The following is an 11599-nucleotide window of genomic DNA, read 5'->3' on the forward strand; positions in this document are numbered from 1 at the left end:
AAAAAAGGATTTCGACTGCTAACGAAGTCACTGGACTTCCTTGAGTCAATGCATCCAAAATGCAATCTTTTTTCGACTCTCAAGCCTCTAGACCTGTAATTTGTGCAGGAAATATTTTTTCTAAAAATTTTATATTAAAGGGGAGTCTTTCTGTTTCATGATTTGGTCTTGATCATAGAGTTCCAACATCTAACGAAGCCTGCGGACTTCCTTGAGTCATTTGTGTTTATGGTATTTTATTCAAATTTTGCAATGATTATCTAGCTTAAAGAAGATCCCATAATTGTTGAAAAGTTATTAACGGTTGCAAACCTTATCTCCTTCTTTCCATGTTTTATTATAGGTAATCGATGACCTTTTTAAGAGATTAGAAGTTCATTATTATAAGGGATATTTCGAGTTTGGTGCCTATAAAATGGTACACTTTCGCGTTTGGTGCCTAACTTTGTCAATATCTGAGTTTGGTGCCCAGTCAACGAATTGGCGTTGATTGACACCGTGTTGACCATCCAATTTAGAGTTAAAAAGTTTAAATGTCTAATAAAAAGTTTCCTCGTTAATAAATTTATTGGATTATTATACGAGCGGGGAGGTAGGGTTTTTGGTATTTTGTTTTTTACTCTCCAGCTTTTTCTCTATTTGTGGAGAGTCTATATAGAGGACGATAACCATGTGCTGTTTTAAATTCGTAGCAGTTGAGTATGTGGATGGTAAAGTTGAGGCACATGTTTTTCTTGGTACGTAAACTAGGGGCAGAGGTTGGACGGTAGGGTTGGCTTCATTGGTTTTACCGGATTACGTCTGTCAACGTCAATACGTGCTCACGAAGAATTCCGAGTCGCGCATTCAGTCACTAGTAGACGATTGTAATAGGATCGAACAGGAAAAGATAGAATTTCAAGTTTTGCAGGAGAATCGTGAAGCGGATATGCACAGCGAGATGGAGAGATTGAAAGCAGAGATTGTTGAGAAAGGGAACCGGCTGGAAGAGTTAAACAAGACCCTGGATGGTCTTAAACTCAATTTTGATACATTAACAGCAGAACGAGACGAGCTGAATGCAAAGGTAAGTTCTTTGGTTGCTGATATTGGGTCTAGAGATGAAAAGATCTGTCCAATGGAAGAGCATTTGCACAAGTTACACATAGAGCATGTGGAGTTAGTGTCAGCGTGCGAGGAAGCTAGGAAACAAGCGGAGAATCAAGCAAGAAGGCTGAGAGAAATGGAAGAAGAGGTGGAGAAGCAGAGAATAGTGATAACAGATGCGGCAGAAGAGAAGCGGGAAGCAATAAGGCAGCTGTGTTTCTCCATGGAGCATTACAGGAACAATTACGATGACCTTAGAAATGCATTTCTTGGTCACAGGAAGCAGACACCATCTCCAGTATTAGCTTCTTGAACCGAGGTGATGCATAACAGTAAGTATAACATCGTAATTGAAGAGAATCCAATCCATCCTTGAACTCTCTTTCTTTTTTAATTTAGAGAGTTGAGAGACTACTACTAGGCACCACTATTTTGTAAGTTTGTATGTATTTTGAGTTTCTTTGTCCTTGAAATGTTGTTATTATTGAGTCTAAAACTGGGTAATCTAATGCGTACAGTTATTTTAAGTAGCTTTTTCATGGTGTTATGTTAATTATTTTTATTTATTTTTTTGGTATCAATGGTGTTATGTTAATTTCAGTCAGGCATTTCTTTTCGCTTCTTTATCAGCTGCAAGAAGCAGCATTTTTCAGAAATGCCAAAAAAAAAATTAAAAAAAATGGAGAAGTGGGGCATCGATCCCCATACCTCTCGCATGCTAAGCGAGCGCTCTACCATCTGAGCTACATCCCCTGTGCTGTTGATTATGCTACGTTCCTATATTACCTTATGGTTAGAGCTATGAGCCTTTGATGAGTTGTTAGGCCAAGAACTCCAAAATCATTTAGCCCATAACTCCGGTATTTGAAGTCAGAGGTTCAAGTTTCTACTCTAAAGTTTATAGGGTGATTGGATGTAAACTTGGCAATAGCTTTTGCATATGTTAAAAAGCGAGAAGTCGGTTTGGTTATGGTGTTTCAAAATGACTTTTAGAAGAAAAAAAATTAGTGTTTGGTAGAAAGAAAAATGTTTTTGCTTATGGAGAAATTGAACTACTTGTGCTTCTGATATCCAGACGCACTATTAGAATTTATTGTGCTTAGGCGCCTCCTCTTTTTGTGCTTTTTTCCCTTCTTTTAATTTCAATAAAGTTCCATCCTGTTCACCTGGATTTTTTTGAGGGCTTTCCCAAAATAATTTGGGACTACATTATAGAAAGAAGTATGGTCATTTTGAATCGCTTATCCACATGTTTTCCATAAATCATAATATGAATCTGTTTTTGTTCGTTTGTTCTTCTCATTAAGTACGAGTGATGACGGATCTAAATCTAAGAGGTTCTTTTGATCTCCATTCGAAAGTAACAAATTTGGTGGGAAACATATTACCAGAAGACTTTTGTAAGTCGAAAAATATCTTCTTTTTTTTGTTACATTCCTCTCCCTTTTTTTTTGATCAGTAGTTGGTTGTATGTTTATCTTCCATATCTTAAGGTTTTGAATTCATCTATGTAATAGCAAATACCAAGTCTAAGCTGGTAGATAGAGAGAGACAAAATCTGAATCCGTAATGCATGTACTTGTACACGTTAAAGTCACTGGCTTCTCATTATTGATTTTCAATCATCTTCCACACGGTGAAAATTTATTTGAACCACCACCTTTACTACTAATAGGATTATAAGAACTGCAATATTGGTGTTGAATTTTCTTCATATTCTTGACACCAAGTCGGTCTTTATATGTTGTTATTGTGTCAAGGTGAACTTGCTATTCTTTATTTTTGTCGCATTCTAAGCGAGCGCTCTACCATCTGAGCTACATCCCCTATGTTGTTTGTTCACTAACGCTCGGACTATGAGCACAAATGGGACACCAAACATTATTGAAAGGCCAAGAACTCCCCAACCATTTGTGCATAACTTGAAGTCAGAGGTTCTGCTCGAATCTTTTTCTCATTTCGGTTTGAATCATGTTAAAAGAACTGCAAATAATGTATCACATGCAATTGCAAAAAAAATAGAATTGACAGACCCTCTTTTAATTTTTGGTGTAACATCCCGGAATGTTTGTTAAAGAAATTAGGAATGATTGGTCTGTCAGTAAAAGTTATATAAGTTATCTTAAGAAATGAATTGCGGTCTTTTGCATCTAAAAATAAAGAAGTCAGAAGTTCAAGTTTCTACACTTAAAAGTAGCTTTTTGTATATGTTAAATATCAAGAAGTCAAAAATCAACAAATCAGTTGGGCTATGGTATTTCAAAACGATTTCTAGAAGTAAAAAAAAAATTAATTTTTTGTGAAGCAACATATTTTTGCTTTTGGAGAAACAAAGGTACTCCTGCTTCTGATATCCATACACTTACTTATGCTTCTGGTATCCATACACTTTATGAGAGTTTATTGTGCTTAGGAGCCTCCTCGTCTTATGTGTTTTTTTTTTTTGCCAATAAAGTTCTACCCTCTTCATAGTAAACACAAAGTAAAAAAATTTGAGACTACATAGTAAAACAAAGTATGGTTATTTTGAAGTAATATTTAGAACCTTTTATCCACCTATTTTTTATACTGGTTAATAATAAGCGTTAAATTTGATTAATAAGTTAGTTAGTTATGATGATAGATTATGTAGTTAGTGTAATGGAAAATCACGATAATTGGGGAAAGTAAGAGCAAAAGCCAGGTCTCGGTAATTTTGGTAACTAAAATGAAAGCAATCCTATAGTGGAAAAATTTTATTTTCCGAATTCCGTGACACCTAATCACTTAAAATTGGTCATGGAAGTTCAAGTTTAATGGTAGACGGTAAAATAGATTTCAAAAAATGCGATTCCAAATCGCATTCAATCTTGGCCCACAAAATCGACCGTAAAAAAGATCGTTAGATTTAGAAATAAAACCAACCACAAGATTGAGCGTGATTCAAAATTACGTTTAATGCGATTCAGATTCCACTTTTTTGGATTCCCTGGTATCTTCCATGAAACTTGGAACATTGCTTTGAAAAGTGTGAATGATTCCAACTTGGAAGCCATCAGACTTGACATTCCACATTTTTTCCAAACTTGAAATAGGTTGGATTCCACCATAATACATTCCCTAAAGAGTAACTAAACTAAAGAGGTCATGTATTTCATTTTCTCACTTTGTCTAAAGCAATTTTAGTTTCAGTAAAAGAGGAACAATAAAGGAAGAAAACGAAGAATTTTACTCTCATTTGTTTTCTTCTTTCAATTCAACAACCAAAAATTTCAATCTGCATAATCTTAGGTTTTCGGGAATTACCATGGTGATATGTTCTAGATCTCCTTCTTCATCAATTTCAAATGGTCTCTACTTTTCATGGCTCCAATGGTCTCTACTTTTCATTTATGTTCCTAGAGACGAACGGTTTGGTCACTTGAAGATGCCAGATTTCCTTTCTTACACATTGCAATCAGTAGCTTAGGTTTTGGTATCCAAGATCAAAGTTTTGTCTGACATCACTCTCTCTCACTCTACGAAGGAGAAATCCAATTGAAGGACGATCATATTTTCTATCATGATTTGAAAAACCTCTGTCATCTCACTCCTCTTCTTTTTCAACAAAACCATCACCAACAACTATTCTATGTTCATATCTGGTCCGTTTTGGACCGAAAATGAGAAGATTTCTTCACTATTAATTGATTTTTATGTTAGTTATTAGTTTTAGCTTAGTTATTATCATGTTTTCTACTTATCTATACCATTATGGTTGTTTTATCTACTCTTTTGAGGTTTATCTTCTCTTTAATGGAGATTATTTGGGTTTTAAGATCAATATTGATGCTCTCCAACGACAAAATCTTCATCTTGTTGTCCCCGACGATAAAATCTTCATCATCAACTTATCCGACGACAAAATCTTCAGCGGTGATTTCTTCTACGACGGAGCTTCATCACTAGGTATAAGAGGTTTGAGCAAATCACTCCTATTTTGGGAGCATATCTTTCTATAGAGTAAAAACAAACTAGATGGTTGGATTTTAATTCCGAAAAAAAAAACCTTTCTTCCTCCGATTTCGGATCTTTTTCATACTTGTATTTGTGTTACTCCTGTAAACCTTGATCTACTGAGATCCAACTAGAATCGTGTTTATCTTTGATAGACTTGATTAATTGTCTAGTTTTCTAAGATAGGCATCACTTTATAGTTACTCTTTGAGTTCTATATTGATTGATTGTGGACATAGAAATTGGTTATTTCGGTAATCAAGTTTTAGATTGATCTAACCAGACAAAGAGTTTAAACGAAAGAGCCTTTGTCAACAACTCATACATATCTTTTACCAAAGTTTGATTAGAGTGGTTACCAAACAGATTAATTCCTTTGTTGTTTGGAATACGATCCAAAGGAGTAGCAATTCACGGCGTGACTCTAGAAGTCGAAGGCGCAGGCATACAGAGGAAACTAAATATCTAGGGGTAGTCTACTTGGTATCAACTATACGAAGGTGGTATTAGATTTTGTATAACAACTTAATTCTGAGAGTATTCAAAACTGGACTAGGTCCCAAGGTTTTCTGCGTTTGCGGTTTCCTCGTTAACAAAATCTTGTGTCGTGTTATTTACTTTACTTCCGCATTATAATTGTTTTATATTATAATAAAGTAAATACACTTGTGCATTAATCCGAATTACTTGACATTGATCCTAGTAATTAATCGATTTTATTACTGTAGCTATTGTCAAGTAAATATCTTGTTGTCGTATTGTCTCGACCTCGTCCATAGACAATCACACAAGGTATATGATTAAATTCGTATTGTCTCGACTATGTTCATAGACGATCACTTAAGATATCAGGCTTATAGTTTGATATTTAAAATATTATGGTGTATTTGGGTACCCTAATCTTTTCAAAAGCTTTGTGCGACAACGCTCCAAACGAATTTGGTACATTTAAAAAAATATTTAACCTCTACGAGGAAGGAATCCAATTGAAGGAAGATCATGTTTTCTATCATGATTGGAAAAAGCTCTCTTGTCTCTCTCACTCATTCATATTCTTCAACAAAACCATCACCGAAAACCCTTCTCTGCTAAGGGACCAGATCTGAGCAGATTTCTTCAATATTTCTTTCCTTTTATGTTAGTTATTAGTTTTAGCTTAGTTATTATCATGTTTTCTCCCTATCTACACCATTATGGTGTTTTTATCTACTATTTTAAGAGTTATCTTCGCTTTAATGTCGGTTCTTGGTTATTGGGTTGGTTTTAAGAGCATTAGTGATACTCTCCAACGACGAAATCTTCAATGGTGATTTCTTTGAAGATGGAAGCTTCATCACTAGGTACAAGAAATTTGAGTAAATCACTCCTATTCTGGGAGCATATCTTTCTAAATAAGAAAAATAAACTAAATGGTTGGATTTTAATACCGAGAAAAACCATTATTCCTCTGATTTAATCGGATCTTATTCATACTTGTATTTGTCTTACTCCTGTAATCATTCTCTTACTTTTGTCGGATTTTTCGTTATTCATTATGTACTTGTATGTTCTTGTTACTTTTTAATATTATTTTCAATCTTAAATTTATTGTAACCTCGAATTTTCATTAATGAAAAGGTTTCTTATTTATGCAAAAATATATATATATATATATATATATAGAAAGAATGCAATTATTAGAGGCCCACTATACAAAATTAAGGATGTCATTCCTCTTGAGATGCTGGAAGAACTTGTTCATACAGACATGAAAACTTAACTAAAATCATTTTTTTTTTTTGCCAATCTCCAAATCCACTCGCACCTACTCAGTTGATTGTCTCACCCGCAGGTGTTATGCCTGCCTGATATTGAGTTGGACACAAATACATTTTTAAAAACCGATCATTTGTATGGATTGAATGTGGGCGATACCGAATTCGCATTCCGTTGCTCACCCCTAAATAATTGATATCCCTACATAAAAACATCCATCAAATTGAATGGACCCAAGTGACAAGGTTGAGCTCAACAAGAATGGCTATCAAAATTGCTTTGTTGCAAGTAATAAAGCCCAATCCCAAGTTTATTGTGCTTGATGCTGAGGTGCATTAAGCATGTATAGGGGTAGAATTTGTATCTCTAGCGCCCACTTTATTTGTTAGACCAATGAGTTTGTTAATGGCAATGACTTTGTTATTACAAAGGGAGTATAATTATTATTAAGAGCGACCAAACCATTATTGATTGATGCTCACTGCTCATCACAGTCCCCCGTTCCTTCTAGACCAAGGAGTTGAGATTCATCCAACTTGTACGCAATAAGATTGATTGGTTTTGGAGATCTTAGTGGTGGTGGTTAAGCCTGCTTCAGCCATCACTATCCTACAAAATTCAAACTAGAAAGGTTTTGATTTTCATTTTTCCACACGGTGAAAAGCTATTTGAAATTTTGAACCACCACCACCACTAATAATAATAGGAATATTAATGTTGATTTTTCTGCCTTCTTGGCACCGTGTCGGTCTTTATATGTTGTTGTTGTGTAAAGGTGAACTTGTTGGTTTTGTCTCTCTTAATTTGTGCCGCAGGGTCCACATCCTACATATTGGCTAGTAAATATCCGCGGCCATCAAAACTTGAAGACCCGTTTCTGCATTATTATCTCTCTACCATGACAACCAATTAGCATCTGAGAGGATGAATAGAAGGCGCATAGTAGGATTGTAGCGACATTTAAAATTGTTGGAGCACAAGTAAATTTACCGGTTTTGAGTCATCGGAATTTCATTTTGGATTATGAGAAGATCGCTTGGCATACTTAAAACGTTGCATATATTATTGTGCTTGCTTGACTGACTCACTGACTAACCCGTCAAACACACTACTAATTACTAATCTTGCCTTGCGCATTACAGACCTTGAGGGATACGGATTTGCAGAATAATGAATGAGGATGAGAGACTTGGTAAAACTCTCGTCATGCCTTGGTAAGCATGATGTCAAAATTGTCTTGCAAGAAAAAGTCAGCAGCTGATGGTTTTAAAATTTAAAATAGGATACTGAGAGTGATACATACATATGAAGCGGCTGCTTAGATATGTCTAGCTCTTTATAGCAACAGTGAACAGTCATCGACCATGATTGACATACATACAATGGAGGAAAGGAAGGCAGCCAGCCGCTTCTTAAATGTGGATAAAGGGACAGCTAGCTTTACCATAATTAGCTAGAGAGACAAGAGTTAGTTAGATTGCAATAAATGTTCTTCTTTTTAATTGCGTTCTTATCTGGGAAGGAAGGCTTTTTTTTTTTTTTTTAGGATGATGCATGTGCTGATTCGAACGCAAGACTCATCCCTCAAAAGGACATTAATGTTATTACAGTGATCCAAATCATAGGAGTTTGTAGGAAACTGTAAAGCATGCAAGATAGTAATTAAATTTGTTCATCTCCAGGTAGAATCAGAGAAGAGGAGGGACTGTCTGGCCAATCTGGCCAGATTAGTGGCTGCTCTGTTCTGTTGAACTGTCACTTTGGATAGCTTCCCGAGCACAAAATTAACTTGATGATTGTTGTGATAACTGTCTTGTTGTTTTGGACATCCTCTTGTGAAACGTTGTTGTACTTCCTCCTGGTAATACTCTTGTATGCCTTGAATTGTTACTTCAGATTCAGCAGCGAAGTTGATGTTGGCTTGCTGCATGGTTTTTCCCCAGGTCAGTGCTAGTTGAGCTCCTCTGCTGGCTCGCTCAGTTCTGCTGATTCCATTGGAATAGTCTTTGAAGTTTCTGATGCCCACACATTTACCTGTGAAAGACATGGCAATAAGAGAGTAGTTAGTATAAGATTGGGAATCACTAGTAGCTTGGTAAAGATCTGCAGGATCAATGTGTAGGCTAAGATGGGGATGTTTTGGGATCCACTATTGTTAATTGGTTGGTAAGGTGCAGTGGTTGGGAAGATGGTTGTAGGATCCAGGGTTTCCTTAGGCTCAGTGGGATTGGCAACATTATTAAATCTCTTTCTTGCTACAGTCTTAATGTTGGATTTCTTCTTCCCCTGAGTGTCTTTGTTTTTGTAGCTCTCCATCAGCTTCTTATGTCTTTTTTGACAAGCTAAGGCATCAGGGTTTGAGGTTGGAATTTCTCCAGTGATTGGTTTATCCATCCCAGCTTGAAAAATCAAATGTTGTGGTGGACCATCAAGTTCTTCACAGTGGTTTCTGAGAAGAGTAGTCTGTTGTGCTTTCCTCATTTTGATAGCAAATTTTTCAGATCCAGTTTTATCAGTGTAATAATGAAGTAATGGTGGTCTGTTTGGGCTAGTTGGGGGAGTGATGGTTTTGTTGGATGATAGGGGATAATTGGGTGTGGATGGGAACTTGTTTAGAGGGATGGAAGTGTATTGTTTGACTGGAGTTCTTTTGGAGTTTTCTTCTTCTTCAATGCATAATGGTCCAGGGTGATCAAGAGTTCTGCAGATTTTGCAGAAAGCAATACCAGTGAGAGCATGAGCTAGCTCTAGCCAGTGAGATGTAGATTCATCTTCATAAGCATCAATATCATATTTTAGAGGTTGGGTAACATCCACAGTGATCTGCACTTCTAGATTCTTCTCATCCTCATCTCTTCCATAAGGTTTCTTAGATCCTTGGTGAATACCAACTGGAGCAATCATGTTTTTTATGTCTGGGATAATGTGAGTTGGGATTCTCTTAAATTAAAGCCCAAATGCAGACTTTATAGAAATTGGATTCATCAATGAAGTCTGGTCCTAAGGATGGGACTTCAGATAAAACAATGAGCTTGTTAAAAATTCCTCTTGTTCCTCCTTTTCTGAAAATTTTGTAGTCTTCAATGCTAGTCAGCCTGATTTGGTAGTAATTTCTTCTTTTCTTCCAGAGAGAGACTTCAGCATTCCTTTGTAATTCCCAGTTGGTATTGATGAATCTTGTTATTTCTCTTGTTTCATAGGATATGTTGCTGCAGAATCTTCCAATGAAAACCCATTTCCAATCAATCTTCTTCTTTGGTAGAATGTTATCTTTGTTGATAAAGACTTTAGGGAAGAGGTCTGCTGGCATTTTTAGTGAGGAGTTCATTTGTTTCACTAGGTTGTTTATATTTTCTGTATTCTTAGTTCCTGAAGAGGAGGCCATGGGAGTATGTTATATTTTGAAGTTGCCTTGGACTACTAGAAATCTGAAGGAGCAGAACCTGTAAGCATGAGCAAAGCCAAGACAATATCCATAATACTTGATGATCGAAATTTGCATATACCAGTACCTAGAAGAGTTGATCCATGTGATAACTGAGTATTTTATGTTCTGATATTGATATAGGCTTTGTAATTTATCTTGAGAGATCATGATTATTTTGATAGTGAATGTGTATTCTAAGGTAGATGTGTACTCTAAGCTGGTATAGTGACCTGTGTGTTGTGGTTTGGTTAACATCCACCTAGTAATTTTTTGGGTTAGTTGAGGGAGTGGGTGGTTGTGTTTGATGATGTGTCGGTTGTGATAGGAGGTCAACCTTTGGTACATAATGCAGACGATTGGAAGACATATGTACTTTAAGATTCTTGTAATTTTGGACTGCAGTCTGGCATTGACAAAATATGTGAGGGTTATGTGGGTTGCCTGTTGTATGACAGTGATGTGTGCATAACTGTTACGTATATAATCAGAAACTTTTTTGTCTCTCATTGAGTGGGTTCTACTAGTGGGATTCAAAGTGAAAGCGACGATAATAGAAATATGTAACATGTCATTTACCTTGCTTAACTCAGTAGCTGGGTTAACACCATACCTGTAATGTGTGTGTCTACAAACCTTTGTCTTGAGCAGTGAGTGTGGTTCGCTGGAGGAGTGGTACATGTAATGTGCGCATTTGCTAACCTTTATTTTGAGTATATAGTGTGATCCGGTTTTGATAATGCTGGCACTGCAATTTGGTAGTTGGGGTAGATTCCAAGATTCATTAATGGAATCAGATATGAGAGTGAACTTGAGAGAGTGATTGTGGATATTTTCTTCTTCTAATTTTCTTGGGCTCCCAGATACAGACCCAATAGGATTTTCAAATTCATTTGAAGGTGGTGGGTCATAAAATGGATTCAAATCCGGACTGGAGATAGACCGATTTGAACATTTGTTTTTCGAATCGTTGCCAGGTGTCTGCAGTCGCCCACGCATGACCAATAAGCTGAGATTGCGTTTGATAGGTATTTGCATGCATAGCGTAGGCACGATCTTTTTTAAAATCTGAAATTTCTGATCTCGAAGAAGGCACACGGGTGGATAGGATGTATCAACTTTTGATCTTCTCATCCAATATTTCTTAAAGGAAATTAGCAGTTCTATTTTCCAATTCCATAACTCTGTACCTTCCTTCATCCAATATCGCAGTACCCAATTTAGACCCCAGCAATTATCCCTATGACGAAGCGAGGGTATACTGAGAATTTGTGTCAGACTGAACAGCCGGCTATGTCGACTAATCAGGGGGCTAGTAATGAGGCAAGATGCAAGAGGACCAAGCATAGCATGCATGAG

General features: G+C 36.4%; 1 non-coding gene across 1 annotated transcript; it reads right to left on the minus strand.

Annotated features, from left to right (window-relative positions):
- Positions 1-1766: 1766 nt before the first annotated feature.
- TRNAA-AGC lies at positions 1767-1839 on the minus strand. The gene has a single exon. It is a non-coding gene; the product is annotated as a tRNA-Ala (tRNA).
- Between the last annotated feature and the right edge of the window lie 9760 nt (positions 1840-11599).

The sequence above is a fragment of the Papaver somniferum genome, chromosome 5, assembly GCF_003573695.1.
Source record: "Papaver somniferum cultivar HN1 chromosome 5, ASM357369v1, whole genome shotgun sequence".
Taxonomy (NCBI): Eukaryota; Viridiplantae; Streptophyta; class Magnoliopsida; order Ranunculales; family Papaveraceae; genus Papaver; species Papaver somniferum.